This window comes from Amblyomma mixtum, chromosome 7 (genome assembly GCF_055824585.1).
Source record: "Amblyomma mixtum isolate Tamu chromosome 7, ASM5582458v1, whole genome shotgun sequence".
In the NCBI taxonomy this organism is placed as follows: Eukaryota; Metazoa; Arthropoda; class Arachnida; order Ixodida; family Ixodidae; genus Amblyomma; species Amblyomma mixtum.
In genome coordinates, this window is record NC_143018.1 from 109,089,720 (window position 1) to 109,104,994 (window position 15,275).

General features: G+C 52.5%; 1 pseudogene; it reads right to left on the reverse strand.

The window, feature by feature from the left end:
* Positions 1–1,952: 1,952 nt before the first annotated feature.
* LOC149337169 (uncharacterized) lies at positions 1,953–3,675 on the reverse strand (annotated as a pseudogene).
* Between the last annotated feature and the right edge of the window lie 11,600 nt (positions 3,676–15,275).

Consider the following 15,275-nt stretch of genomic DNA (forward strand, 5'->3'; position numbering starts at 1 on the left):
ATTCTGAAATCTACAGCAAATCATGTTTTTGTTCTGGGGACCTGTTTGATTTCTTTTCAAGTACGAACAATTATACTCGTCATCAAAAATTTTCTTTCTTCCACTTGAATGCGCAAAGCCTTTAAAAAGCAGAAAAATTGTTTAGGTGAATCTGAAACAATTCAAATGTCAATTTGTCATTCTCGGCTTCACAGGGACGTACCGTCTATGAAATACACATAGCTATGATTCATAAGAAGACGCAATGTAACACCGCTTACAATGCTATGGCGAAAAAAACGCTCTTCTAAGCCCAAAAGCCTATTTTAAAAAAATCGTGCGAAGGCAGGTGAAAAACCCTCTATAGGGGTGATTCGTGGAATGTTCTAAGGCGCAACTGTTCTGCGCATGACTTTGCAAAGGTGAATGTATTACTAGGAAGCGACACGAATTCAAAACATGAATTAAAAACGATGATTACTGGTAGGCCGGCTTCAGGGGCACATGGTGGAAAAATTATTTTGAAATTTAAATAAACGTCAACTGGTAAAAGTTCTCTAGTCGGTGTTCAAGCTAGGTGGTTGCAGGTGACAAAACGAAAAGAAATGCTCTGAATTAGAAGAATTAGTATACAACACACACACTTCAGTCAGTTCTATCAAAGCGGAAAGTACAAAAGCTTGTCTTTTTCTGCTTTTTGGTTCTTTTCAATGTTATTGCGTTCATTCAACGTTCGAAGCATTGAAGGCAAAAAATTTGGAAGGGACACCTGAGCTCCACCTAAAGTGTATGACTATAGCGTAATGACTTCAATCCCATATATGCGGAATTGGTCATTCTCTTCTTAACACGCATATATCCCTGCGAGTCCTCATACCACTCGACGCAGTGGGGCATGAGGCATGCAACATGTAGTTCTGGATAAGAGGATCACTCCTCAACCCAAACTGTATGCCGTTGTGGAAACGCTTGCATGGTGTTGCGATTATCGATACTTCTTGTCTGCTTCGAAGGAAACAAGCAAAAGTGGTGGCTGACTTAATTTTTCACTTATTCTGTGTGTCTTAACATTCTCCTGCAATTCTTTAATCTTCAAATGCTAAAACTGGTACCTGATAATCTCTGCCAGCTAAACGGGCAGCCCTTCATACATTCAGCCTTTCTCCCCTTAGTTGTAGTGGTATTTGGAGCCACAATTTTACTGTTAAACTACTTAGAACGGGGAAGTGTACTTGAAGGTGAAAGCGGGGTTTCAGGAATGAGAGAGGACAAAGCTATCATACGGTTGCAGGCAGACAGGAACTCTGTGGCTTTAGCGGGAGGAAAGAAATGGAAGATGGACATCCTTTGTCTTCCTTTCAATAAGGCGGCCAGAACTTAACAAACGCTTCAGGCACTACTCTCCCCCTCTCCCCACCCCCTCCCCCCCCCCCAAGAAAAAGAGAAAAATTTGGAAGGGACCCGTAAGCTCAGTCTTAAGGGCATGACGACCGTTAGTGAGCTAATACCCATATATTCGAAACTCGTAATCCCTCCGGGAGCCCTCATACCACTCCTGACGCAGTGGTGCAGCGGTTGAGCAGTGGGGGTCGCCTAGGAGGCGAACGCGGCCCCGTCTATTAGAGGTCTGCCAGTGAGGAGATAACGGCGGAGGGGCGGCGGCAGCTTCCGGCTGGTGCCAAGGTCCCAAGGCATTATCCAGCGCTTACCGGCCACCCTTCGTCGTGTTCGGCATTTCGCTGCTGCCGGCCGCGCGGGCAGCTACAGGACTCGCCCCTAGACGATTAGTCAGTACCCGTAAAAAAAAGATTCGGGCAGGCCGTCCGGAGTCCGAAGGCGAGACTCAGGCGGGTGACTCTGGTTGTGGCGTTGCGGCCTAGTTTCGGTGGGCCTCGAAGGACGCGCATTGGCAGAGGTTTAAGATGGCTTAGCTTGCTAAGTGGACCCAGTTCCGACGGTTCCGGTGCAGCAGCTCACGGCCGGCGCATGCGGTGCAGCGCCGCCGAGATAGTGGCGCTACTGTTGCCGGTCCGAGCTGCCCGGTAGCCAAGCGGACGGCTACAGGAGGCGCAGAGAGGTTCGAGGCTGCGTTGGACTACATGCGACTGCTGGGACACGCTCGCAGCCAGCCATGGATTGAGTAGCCTGAACGTGACGGGCGGCCGCCCGAGCGGCGCCCTTGCCACTGGCGCCGAACCGTCCATGAAGGAGGCCGCCGGCGATGTAGCGGCACACGGAAGCAGCCTCGGCACCGTTGCAGCAACCGGAGGAACGTCCGTGGGCCTGGTCAGCTTAGGCATCTTGCTAGACGGCGGCTGATGAAGCTGCAGGTTGGGTGTAACCGAAATCTGTTGTCGACGAGAGGTTGTGTGCGGTGGGCTCCCGTCGAACTTGCGTTTGGTGGCGGCTGAGCCAGTGGTGTCAGGCTTTTTTGATGATTCTAACGCCGGTGGGAAGCAAGAAACATCATTTGCCTGGGTTGGCGTGAGGACAGGCGTCGGCGCCGGTTGAGGGGGTCCTTTTGAGGCAAAGCGGGGCGGGTGACAATTGCCATGCCTGGGACTGCTTCCATCGGTTGGGCATTCGTATCCTGCTTCGTGTGACTTTCAGCGCGTTGCGGACCGTTGGAGGAGCGGGTGGTGTAGCTAGCAGGCTTCGGCTGTGCCGAGAGCTCTGTAGTCTCAGCGGGCCGCAGCTTAGACGTCGCTGCAGAGGCCTTTTGAGCTGTTGGCTGTGGTGACGAGGCAGACGGGGATCATGAAAGCCGCGACACGGATGCTGCTGCAGAGCGCTCCTTGTCGTCAGGAGGCGGTGGCGACAACGGCAGGGAAGAGCTAAGTGGTGGGGACGGGGAGTAATTCGTCTCTATGCGGGAACTATTGCAATGCGGCGTAGCAGGGGCATCATTTGAAGTGATCGCGTGCGGAAAGAAACAAGCACAAGGAAGCAGGTCAGAAGACGCGCAGGGGACAGTTGTAGGAGCAGGACGTGCGGCAAATCTTGTGTTGAGTCTTCCTGGTGTGTCATGCATCGAGAAGTCTGGGTGCAAGACGCTGGGCAGGAGTGGCGGACAGGCGGCCAGGGGGTGCCGAGGCGGGCAGTGCTCTGACGAAGGCTGCGTAGGCGAGAGTGAGGCTGCTGCGAGGCCACATGCTGGCTGAGGCGAAAGTGGGTCTGCAGCATCGTAAAGCGGCAGTGGGACATAGCGGGCGCCGAACTCCGCCATGACGGCCGCATGCAGCCCATCGTACGGCCGGCAGCCCAAGGCAGGGCAGGCGAGTCGGCGCAGCAGGCCGGGAGGGAGGATATCGCAGAGGACTGCGTGTCTGAAAAGCTGGATAGTGATGCCGTTCATGTGCAGCGCAACTGAATTAGTTTAGTTTAGTTTAGATTATGGGGTTTAACGTCCCAAAGCGACTAAGGCTATGAGAAACGCCGTAGTAGAGGGCTCCGGAAATTTCGACCACCTGGGGTTCTTTAACGTGCACTGACATCGCACTGTACACGGGCCTCGAATTTCTCCTCCAAAGAAATTCAACCGCCACGGCCGGGATCGAACCCGCGTCTTTCGGGACAGCAGCCGAGCACCATAGCCACTGAGCCACCGCGGCGGCTCATGAGCGAACCACCCGCCTTGCTCTGCAGCCGGTAAGCCGGCAGCGGCGGGTCGAAGCTTGGGTCCTGCCAGCCCGCCATCATGGAACGCCACTGGGAAAGAAGGCGTGGCTCGCCTGGTCACCACGATGTGGAGGTCGCCCAGAAAGCGACCGCGACCACGTTATTAGAGTGCTGCCGATGGGCAGATAGCAGCGTAGAAGTGGCGGCCGCCTCATGCCGGGGCCAGGGTCCCAAGACGTTCTCCTGCGTGTTGTTGTTTATCTCAGTACATATTGCACATATCCACGGGGGGTTTTGGCCAAGGTACGGTGGTGAATGCGAAGGAAGTATTTGTGCGGCAAAAAAGGCCTCAGGTGGTGAAGTAGTATAGCGGAATGACTTCAATTATAAAAAGAAAAAATTATATTGTAGCGGCCTTTATTAGCAAGGGATGACTGGTTGTTAAGGCTGGTTAGAGCGGGCAAAGGCAGGTCCGGTCCCAGAAGAGTTGATGTTTTTGCCGCGCGTCGGTTCTGCTGCTTCAGCTGCCGATCGTGTTCTCGCCTCGCGCCGCGCATCGGTTCTGTTGCCCAGTCTGCTAAGCGTCTTCCTCTTTACAATATTAATGGTTGAAAAATTTAGATGAATTAAACAAACTTGGATATACCAGGAATAGAATAAAATACACTTTCTGGACATGAGGCACAATTTTATATGCCGTTAGCAAGGTAACCGACCAGTTGCAATCATGTAATCATGAAGGTAGCCACAAACACTGCGCAACGAGAGTCTCTTGGCGCTCTCACCAAACGAGAGAAGAACTGGTAGAGACACAGGCAGTCCTAACCTCAAAAGAGAGACCTCCAAACAATGCTTTGTCTGAAATGCGAACCGCCGGCAAGAGACGAAGAAATGTTTATTGTTTCAACTTCACATGAGTCACAAAGAGAGAGAAACCCTTTAATGAAAAACAGAGAACTTATCCGGTATTTAAAAATCACTGGCATGCTACTCTGCATGGGGAAGGGAATCTGCGAGACAAAAAAGGAAGGACAGCAATGCATAAAAAGTAAAATAAAAGAAATAAAAAGGGGAGACGATGAAATGCTGTCATTAAATGCGTATTATGGTGCACGAAGAGTAATATTGAAACTTACGAAATGATGAAGTGCATAGTCCGAAAAATAAGCTAACAAAGTTCAGAGTGAAGAATGAGTGAGGGTAACATGCAAGGTGAACTCCGAGCTTTTCAAGATGTCCATTTTCATTTAGATATGCAAAAGAAACTTCAATCTCATGTATTTGTTGCCTAAAGTAGACTATGGGACCTAAAACCCTGTTTATTGACAGAGGCACTGGGGAGAGCTTCCCCGTGCAATACTGATAGTGCGCACGCTCGTTAGCATACTCAGGACACTCAAGCAGGATATGCTCCACAGTTTCGATCTAGCCGCAGTTGTCATAAAGCGGACTTTTTATATGTCCGAAACAGTATCGCAAGCCGTTTGTAAATGCAGCGTTCAGGCGAAGTCGGTGATAAAGTGTTTCCAGATGGCGAGGAATTCTGGTTGGGAGTCTTGATCCGAGATGTGTGCGTCGATGGAGTAAAGAAAGTGGCAGGGATGTGCCGGCGAACTCCAGAGCCGACATGTTTATTCGGGAGCAAATCTTTTAGCCATTTAAGATGCATCAAATTTCTTGAAAAAAATTGGGAATGTATACAATGTCGGTGGCCTTTACAAGCCGCTTAATCTGCTTTTTCATTGGCCAGAATGCCATAGTGAGCTGGTATTCACTGAAATGCTATGCAGTGGCCTGCGACAATAGCCATGCATATACATATGCCAACGGAAATGGGCTGATGATTGTTATTTTTTTCAACAGGTTGGACAGGATCTGCAGGGATGCTTTGGAGCCGGTAACGATAACGCATCTGCCGGTAGTTTGGTGCAAGGTATAGGAAACAGCTTCATGAATGCCGTGAAGCTCAGCTGCCGAAGAGGATGTCTTCCGCTGGAGTCGGTAACAAAGAACATGGTTTGCTGAGGGCAAATAACGGCCACAAGAAGAAGTTGCTTGCGTAGTTAAGCCGTCGGTGAAGATGTGGGTACGTTGCATATATACCTCGGTTAAGTACACGAGAGTACCTTGCAGAAGCGCTGCCTGCGGCATCCGGCTCTTTGCATTCACGCCTGGAGCAAACTGCGCTACCTTTAGAGGCGAGAGTGTCCATGAAGGAAAGGTCAGAGGCAGTAGTTTCTGTGGATGATTATTAGTAGAGAGGGACAGGAGCTGCACAGCTTGGCCAAAGCTAGAGTTGGAGTGGGTTAGGTGGACGACGTTGTAGGAAGTGCTTCTTCCCTTGGAGAACATGGCTTAGATGTGTACACATTGTTTCCTGGGCGATAGTCACATCTAGCGCGAGACCGCCCGCTTCCGCTACTGTTCCTGATGCAGAGGAACCGTTAGGGAGGCCAAGGCATATCCGCATGCAGTTGTTCCACACGGACACTATAATCTTCTTGCTTGCTGGAGATAGTCTTTGAAGCACTGGTAGAGAGTAGCGCAAGGTTCCTTCAACGTAGGCTCTTTCAAGGAGAACCATTGATCGGCAGTTGCTTCCCCACCGTGTTCCCGCCATGAACCTGAAAACTTGCGATGCTACAGTGATTCTCTCGCGGAGTCTTGAGCCCTGAGGGGACCACGAGAGATTGCTGTCTATCACAACACCCATGAGTCACTGAGTCCGTACATACGGTAGTGACCGTCCACCTAGGAGCAGCGGATATCGAGACATTGTTTTTGTTGTTAAACCTATGGCAGCACTATTTTCTAACGAGAGAAGAAGATTTCGGGGTGCTAGGTACATCGAGGTGTGCAGTAACGCTCTCTGAAGACGTTGCTGGGTAGTATAGAGCGAATGTGATGTGCTCCAGGTTCAGATATCATCTGCATAAAACGTTATGTGTATGCCTCGCGGAAGGTTTCTTGTTACGTGTATATGGGCAATACTGAAAAGGAGAGGTCTGAGCACCGCTCCCTGAGTTAGACCCCTCTTCAGTGCGTGAAAGTTTGTTAGACCATTTGGAGTGCTCTTAAAAGTTTGTCGTTCTTTTTAAAGCGTCCAATCCACTGTACAGCTTTCCTCCGAGGCCTAGACTGACCAAGCCTGCCAAAATTGCATGGTGAAAAACAGATTCAATAGTAGACTTGATGTCAAGGAAAACGGTTGTTGGGATACAACGAGCATGATGGTACTCTTCGAGTGATAAGATGAGGTCTGCGCATTATCAGTCGCAGGAAGCAACCCGTTCATTTCTTGTAGATACTCATTGCGGCTTTGGAGTCAGAAAATGATGCGCTTGAATATCATTCGCTCCATAAGCTTACCTACGCAGCTTAGTAGGGCGATGACCCGGAAGGATGCGTAGCTTGTTGGTTGCTCACAAGCTTTCCGAACAAACACACCATTCTCCAGCTTCCATTCCATGGGGAACTCACCAGTCACCTAGGAAGAATTGTAATCTTCCATTTCTCGAAGACGGCAGTTGTGGCATAGCTTTGCGATGGCGCCATAGGTCACTTCATCGTGACCAGGAGACGTGCGTCTCTTTGAGTCAGCAGTAGCTTTAGATAGCTTCAGCTGTGAAAGGCTGGTCCAACGCTGGCACTGCCACCTGTGGGATGCTTGATTGACTATCTACAGATAGTGCCGAAGGCCCTGACCCACTACAGCAGTCTGCAGTATTCGTGTGAGATTTCTTTTAGGGGTTTTCTTTCATGCAGAGAGAGTGCAGCGAAGAGGTGAAGCTCCTAGAGTGGAGTGCGCATGCGATCCTCCAAATGTTGGATAGTGGCTGGTGCACATCCAGCGTAGAACAAAAGTCACGCCATCTTTGCCGACTGAGTTTATCAAGGTAGAGCCGAACATGGCGTTGTGCCCGTCGGTTGGCACGAAGGTCGTCAAGGTTTTTTGTCCGCAGTGCTTTCCTTTCACCAAGCCTGCAAATAGCGCACAGCCTTTCAAATGCCTCCTCATTTGAAGCTTGCCTAGCATTTTAGCTGCAATTCGTGCACTTTCTCTCACTCAGCGAGCCATTGTCGATACTAATTCCTCATTCCGGGTTGCGTCAGTAATTCCCCTGCTTGCAGCGTTCTTGTATGCATCTCAGTCAGTAGATTTTATAATGAATTTCTTTGGCGCCGTCTGCACAAGGACAGCTGATATGAGGACTGGGTAATGATCACTTCGCTGTGTTCCCAAATCGGTGCACCACACAAAGTTGTGGGCAACTTAACTTGTAACAAAGGTCACGTCGATGCTGCTGGCAGTCGTCAGGCATCGGAGGTAGGTAACGCTGCCAGCATTTAGCGGCTCAATTGAATATTTTGATAAAAGTTCTGAAAGCTTGGAACCTCGGGAACATGTGTGTGAGCTGTCCAAAATTTCGTTATGAACAATGAAGTCTCTACAAATATCATAGAGAAAGGGCGCCCTTGCTATCCCGTTTTCATGCCTTGGAGCGTGGAGTGGCCTGTCTGGTTCAACGTATACTCCAATGAGAGTGTACTGTTGTCGGCCAGTTACTCTTACGGCGCACACGTATTCCGGGATACCCTTTGAGAAGCCTATTAGCAATCTGCTGACGTCATCCGGTAGTTCTGAGTGGTGAAGATAGTATTTTCCTCGACACGTGGTTCAGTTGCTTGTCTCCTCTTCGACATGCAATTACATCCTGTGAATAAGAAGAGATTGTTGCTGGAGCGCCCCGGAAGATGGGTAATGGAGTTGTAATAAAGAGAGTTGGGGTTTGCTGCCTCAGTGGCTAGCGCTGCCGAAGGAGAGGAAGATGACAGAAGAAGACAGAAGACGAAGCTGACGAAGCTCGGGGGCGCGCTTCCGAACGCCGGCCTGCTGAGCAGCACTGCTAAGACAAGGACTGTGCCCGACCACGCTAACTGTGCGAGTTTCCACATTACACTTGGTGGAGGTGCTCCTTGTTCTCCCCGTGGACCTACGCCACGATGCCCAGGATACCAGGCTCTACCACGACTGCCGACACCTCGGTCCAACCTGCCCAGGCTGTCATCTGTTCCGGTGCCGTCCGTCAGCGCGACCCGACAATCTTCAGCGGCACTGACGACACCGACGTAGAAGATTGGCGGGCCTCTTACGAACGCGTGAGCGCCTACAACAAATGGGATGACGTCGTTAAGATCACGAACGTCATCTTCTACTTGACTGACGTCGCCAACTTGTGGTTCCGCAACCACGAGGCGGATTTTACCATCTGGGCGGCTCCCAAAACCAGCCTGACTGACATCTTCGGCCGCCCCGCTCTCCGAAAAATTCGCGCCGAACAACGTCTGCGTAGTCGTGCCCTGCTGAATGGCGAGAATTTCACCAGCTACATCGAGGACGTTGTTGACTTGTGTAAACGGCTCAATCCATCTATGAGCGAGAGTGACAAAATCGAGCACATTCTGAAAGGGATTGAGGACGACGCATTTCAAATGCTGGTGTCTAAAGATCCTCAAACCATCTCAGACGTCGTCTCTTTGTGTCAGAGCTACGACGAGCTCCGAAAACAGCGTCATGCCACCCGGCGTGTCATTTGCACGGACGACAACCTTTCGAGCTTGGCGGTAGGCGGTTCTGCTAACGATCAGTCGACCCTTCTTCAGCATATCAAGCAGTTTGTGCGAGAGGAGGTCGCCCGTCGGTTATCGCTTGTTACCTCCCAACCCGCCACAACGCCATCAATATCCCCTTCGATTCAGCGTGTAATCCAGGAGTAGGTAGCTGAGGTCCTGCCGCGCACTAATTCACCTACTCTGGTCACTGCACCGTTGACATACGCTGAAGCAGTCGTCCGGCCACGACCTCAGCCGGTTCTTCCAACTTATGCGCCGCCTGTCAACGTCTACCCTCAGCAGCAGCTCGCCCCTGCACTGCCACGCACTCACCATCCTTTGCCTCGCACCGGTCCCCGCCCTGTGAATCCGTGGCGCACCGCTGATAACCCCCCCATATGCTATGCCTGCGGTCTCGCTGGTCATGTGGCCCGCTGGTGCCGCACGCACGGATCCGGTCCTTACGACTACGGGCGCTCGCCAACGTACGACGCTTCATTTCCCTCTGTCCCTGTCTCTTCTCCTCTGCCGCCTCCGAATCCCTCTCCGCCTCGCCCCGACTCCTACAACCGAAGCCATCGATCACCGTCTCCTCGACGCCGTTCGCTCTCTCCTATGCGCCGCCGGTCCCCACCTCTTCAAGCGGAACACTAGGCACCGCAGTTCCGGAGGCAAGAACTGCGCCGTCAACGACCGTCTCAAGCCCTATGAACGTTATTGAAGTTATCGTTGAAGGTGTGACTGTTGACGCGCTTATTGACACTGGTGCTGCCGTGTCCATCATTAGTCGCAACTTGTGCCGCAAATTAAAAAAAGTGATGACGCCGCTTTCTGACCTTTCGCTTCGCACCGCCAGCGCTGACCCCATTCGCCCTATCGCAGCGTGCACTGCCCGCCTCGTCATCCAAGGCCTCCCATACACCATTGAGTTCTTCGTTCTCGCCCGCTCCTCTCATGACATCATCCTCGGGTGGGAATTTCTGCCCGCGCATCACGCCATCATTGACTGTGCACGTGCGGAAATTGATTTGTCGCCGCTGTGTGATGCTCTTGTGGACGGCTCCCCTGTTACCGCCGCGCCTATTCTCGCCGCTGACGACGTCGACGTGCCAGCTTTCTCTTCTGTTCTCGTGCGCGTGACTTGTGCTGCCCTCTCTGACGCTACTGTCCTTTATTCACCCTCACCTCTTTGTGCGCACCGCAAGTCTGTCTTGCTCCCTCATGCCGTGCTCACACTTGCTGGTGGTTGTGGCGCTCTGTACGTAGCGAACCCGTTGCCTTCCCCCACCACTTTACTTCGGGGAGAATCGCTTGGAACGGTTGATGTCATCGATCTCGACGACGCTTCTCCTGTCCTTGAAGATCCTGACGCCCATGACATCAACGCCCTCACTCCTCCCGCCGACGTCGCCGACCCGTCCTCCCCGGATATGTTTTCCCGTTCTGTCGATGCCGCTCTACCACCTCACCAACGCGCCCAGCTCATCGCTTTGCTGCAGCACTTCCGCGCATCCTTCGACTCTCCTCAAGCACCGTTGGGTCGTGCCGCAGCGGTTCGCCACCATATCGAGACTGGCACCCATGGGCCCTTGCGCCAACGCCCTTACCGCGTCTCCTCCGCCGAGCGCCGCATCATTGGTGAACAGGTGAACGACATGCTACATCGTGGCCAGATCCAGCCCTCTCACAGCCCGTGGGCTTCTCCGGTCGTGCTCGTCAAGAAAAAGGACGGATCCATTAGATTCTGCGTCGACTACCGCCGGCTAAACAAAATTACTCGGAAGGACGTCTACCCCCTGCCTCGTATAGACGACGCGCTGGATTGCCTGCAGGGAGCGGGGTACTTTTCTTCGTTGGATCTCCGCTCTGGGTACTGGCAGGTGCCGATGGCCGACGTCGATCGCCCGAAAACAGCTTTCATCACGCCTGATGGACTGCATGAATTTAATGTGATGCCCTTCAGTCTCTGCAACGCGCCTGCCACTTTTGAGCGTATGATGGACAACATCCTCAGTGGCCTTAAATGGCAGACATGCCTCTGCTACTTGGACGACGTTGTCATCTTCTCCCAGAATTTTGCGTCTCATCTTCTTCGCCTCGAGAGTGTTCTTCGCTGTCTCAGTGACGCTGGCCTGCAGCTAAACTTGAAAAAGTGTCGCTTCGGCGCTCGACAGCTGACTATCCTAGGCCACGTCGTGTCCAAGGATGGTGTACTGCCGGACCCTGCCAAGCTCCGCGCAGTTGCTGATTTCCCGAAGCCCACATCCCTGAAAGAACTCAGAAGCTTTCTTGGCCTTTGCTCCTACTTTCGCCGTTTCATCAAGAATTTTGCTGCCGTTATCGCCCCGCTGACGCAACTTCTCGCTGGTAGCCACGACTTGTCGGCTTGGTCCCCTGCATGCGACGAAGCTTTTGCAACGCTGCGCCAGCTCCTCAGCTCTCCTCCGATCTTGCGCCATTTCGACCCTTCCGCGCCAACAGAACTGCGCACAGACGCCAGCGGCATTGGTCTTGGTGCCGTTCTAGCTCAGCGGAAGCCTGGTTTCAATGAGTACGTCGTTGCTTACGCCAGCCGTGCGCTCACAAAAGCGGAGACTAATTATTCCGTCACAGAAAAAGAATGTTTGGCGATTATTTGGGCGATCACAAAATTTCGTCCTTACTTATACGGGCGCCCGTTCGATGTCATTACCGATCACCATGCCCTTTGTTGGCTGTCGTCACTCAAAGATCCATCTGGCCGCCTCGCTCGTTGGGCTCTGCGTTTACAAGATTACGACATACGGGTCATATATCGTTCCGGTCGTAAACACTGCGACGCCGACGCTCTCTCGCGCTCCCCTGTGACCTCCTGAGCCTGACCCACCATCTATTTCCGGCCTCACACCTTCTCTCGACACTATTGATATGGCTTCTGAGCAGCGCAAGGATCCTTGGATTACTTCTCTTCTGGATTTCCTAGCCAACCACTCAGCGCGCCTCCCTTCTCGAGCGCTCCGACGTCAAGCCCATCACTTTGCCTTGCGCGACCAGCTGCTGTACCGTCGGAACTACCTCCCCGATGGTCGCAAATGGCTGCTCGTGATTCCAAGGCATCTCCGCTCAGCCATTTGTGCTAGTTATCATGATGACCCGCAATGCGCTCAAGCCGGTCTCCTGAAAACTTTTACCCGCCTACGCCTTCGGTATTATTGACGGGGCATGTAACGTTTCGTCCGCCAGTACGTACGCTCTTGCCTGGAATGTCAGCGTCGCAAGAACCCACCACCGCACTCACCTGCTCCTCTGCAACCTTTACCGTGTCCCGCCCGGCCATTCGACCGTGTTGGAATAGACCTTTATGGCCCTCTTCCCATCACTGCCGCAGGGCACCGCTGGATCATCGTCGCCATTGATCATCTCACGCGCTATGCCGAAACTGCCTCGCTGCCAGCTGCGACGGCCTCTGACGTAGCCGGTTTCATACTTCAGAACCTCATTCTTCGTCACGGTGCGCCTCAGGAATTGCTCAGCGACCGGGGTCGCGTCTTCTTGTCCGGCGTCGTGGAAGCCCTCCTTCGGGAGTGTCATATCGTTCACCGCACGACGTCTTCGTACCATCCGCAGACCAACGGCATGACCGAGCGCTTTAACCGGACCCTCGGCGACATGATGACCAAATACATTTCTGCCGATCACTCAGACTGGGACCGCGTTCTACCTTTCGTTACATACGCCTACAACTCTGCAACGCAAGCCACTACTGGTTTTTCTCCGTATTTTCTTCGGTACGGACGCGAGCCTTCCTCCATCATGGACACCATACTCCCTTACCCCCCCGATTCGTCCGAATTTACCACCGTCTCTCAGGCCGCTGCGCATGCCGAAGGATGCCGTCAACTCGCCCGTTCCTTTACTTCACAGGACCAGCACCGTCAGAACAGCTCCCGCGCCTCTTCTCCCGGTCTGCCGCCGCATTATCCTCCGGACTCCTTGGTTTGGCTTTGGGTGCCCTCCTCCAGCCCAGGACAGTCTACAAAACTGCTGAGCAAATACCAGGGCCCCTATCGCGTTGTTCAGCAGACATCGCCAGTTAATTATCCTGTGGAGCCCATCACGCCTTCGTCGGACCATCGCCGCCGCGGCCGTGAAATCGTGCACTTCGACCGCCTGAAGCCCTACTACGACCCAGCTCTCGTCTCGTGCCCTTAGGCCGCCAGGATGGCGCCTTTTCACCCCGGGGGTATTGTAATAAAGAGAGTTGGGGTTTGCTGCCTCAGTGGCTAGCGCTGCCGAAGGAGAGGAAGATGACAGAAGAAGACAGAAGACGAAGCTGACGAAGCTCGGGGCGCGCTTGCGAACGCCGGCCTGCTGAGCAGCACTGCTAAGACAAGGGCTGTGCCCGACCACGCTAACTGTGCGAGTTTCCACATTACAGAGTGATTAATATGTTACCTGTGAAGTGGCTACTGGGATGTCCATCGTCCGTGACATTTTATTATCACCTCAGCCGTACTGCAGGCTTGGCTCTGGGTGGAGATAGTTTCTGGGAGTCGGCTTGGTGCGGCAGTGGTCGCCAGTTTGGGCGTCAGGGAGCATTGTGCTGGTGGCCGTGGAGGCCCTTGCAGGGCATCTGCATAGGTCTTGGTAGTGCCAGCGTGAATGGTGTAGGGAAGATGCTTGCGAGAGGAGTGGTTTGGAGTGGTTGCGGGGGTTTCAGGGCTGTTGCCCGACAGATGGCTTGGTGGTGGGTCACGAGGTTTCGCCTTTGTAGGGCGCTGTGCTCGGCCTTGATCCTGCTGCTTGCGGACCGGGCAGGTGTCGGCGAAGGTAACGTGGTCATTTTGACAGTGCAGGCGCCAGGGCGCACAGGGATAGGCAGCGTTCGAGTACACAAGGTTGGTCGTACAGATAGGGCAGACGGCTTTGGTGGAAGGACACTGGAACTGTCTGTGCCCATACTGAAGGCAGCGAAGGCAGCGCAATGCCCGGGGACGGTGTGGGTAGCACCGGTACGCTATGTGTTCGAAGGGGATTGTTCGTGGGACGGTGCGACCCTCAAACGTAACAAGGACGGTGTTTGTGGCCCTCCACAAGGAGCTGTCCTCTCTCATATTCTCTTTAACCTAGGCAAGGTCCCGCTCGTCCGGGCCCTAGCCGATATTCCCAACCTTCATTTCGTCTTCTATGCAGAAGATCTCACCTTGTGGGCCACCAATGACTCACTGGGAGAGGTCCAAATCACACTCAAATATGCACTTAACACCATTTCCTCACACCGACCAGAGGACGTAGGACGGATCGACGCCAGGGGGCTGAGGGAGGATTCCGTCGGCAGCAGACCCCAAGCACTCCTTTCATTACATAGCTATGAGATAGGTGCTGACAATAGTTTCTGAGAGCACATTCCCCAGCGTCAATGTAAGCTTTAAACCTCTTCGTTTTTTGTGTCCTGCAAAACGAAATGAGCGTTGTATAACAGATCCCATACGGTGACAGTGCACTGGCCATTCAGGGAGCATTGTCATCGCCCGTATTATTAATGAGTAGCGTCGGTGCCGATGTTCACCAGTCAGGCTCATGCGGACCTAACGCTGCGTATGTCGTGGGGCCCTTTGTGTGGCACTGCAAAGATTCCAAACAGGTTGTGCCTCATCGCAGTATAAGATGCACCATGTGACGGACAGCGTGGAGAAGCACGCGTCGTTTGGAACTCCGAAGGTGCTTGCAGAGGAACTTATGTTTCTTGTACTTTTTTGCTTGTATTCAAGCACTCTTCACATTTTTTTCTTGGTAAGCGGGAGTACAGTCTGCTGTGATATAAAATCATTGCCAAGTTTTTCCTTTTAGAATACTGACGTGAAATTGATTTTTGCTTAAAAGCAAGAAGTAGCTGCAAAAATTAACAAGATAACTTTTAGTAATACATGTACAACATAATTGCAGGAAGCGCTAAGAAAAATATCGTATTTGACTAACAATAAATCTGTTATGCTAGACTTTTAATTTCCATGAACGCACGTCCGATTTGCGAAGCACATAACAATCCGGTGTTTGGGATGTTTCCTTTCAGCCGCCGTTCCAAA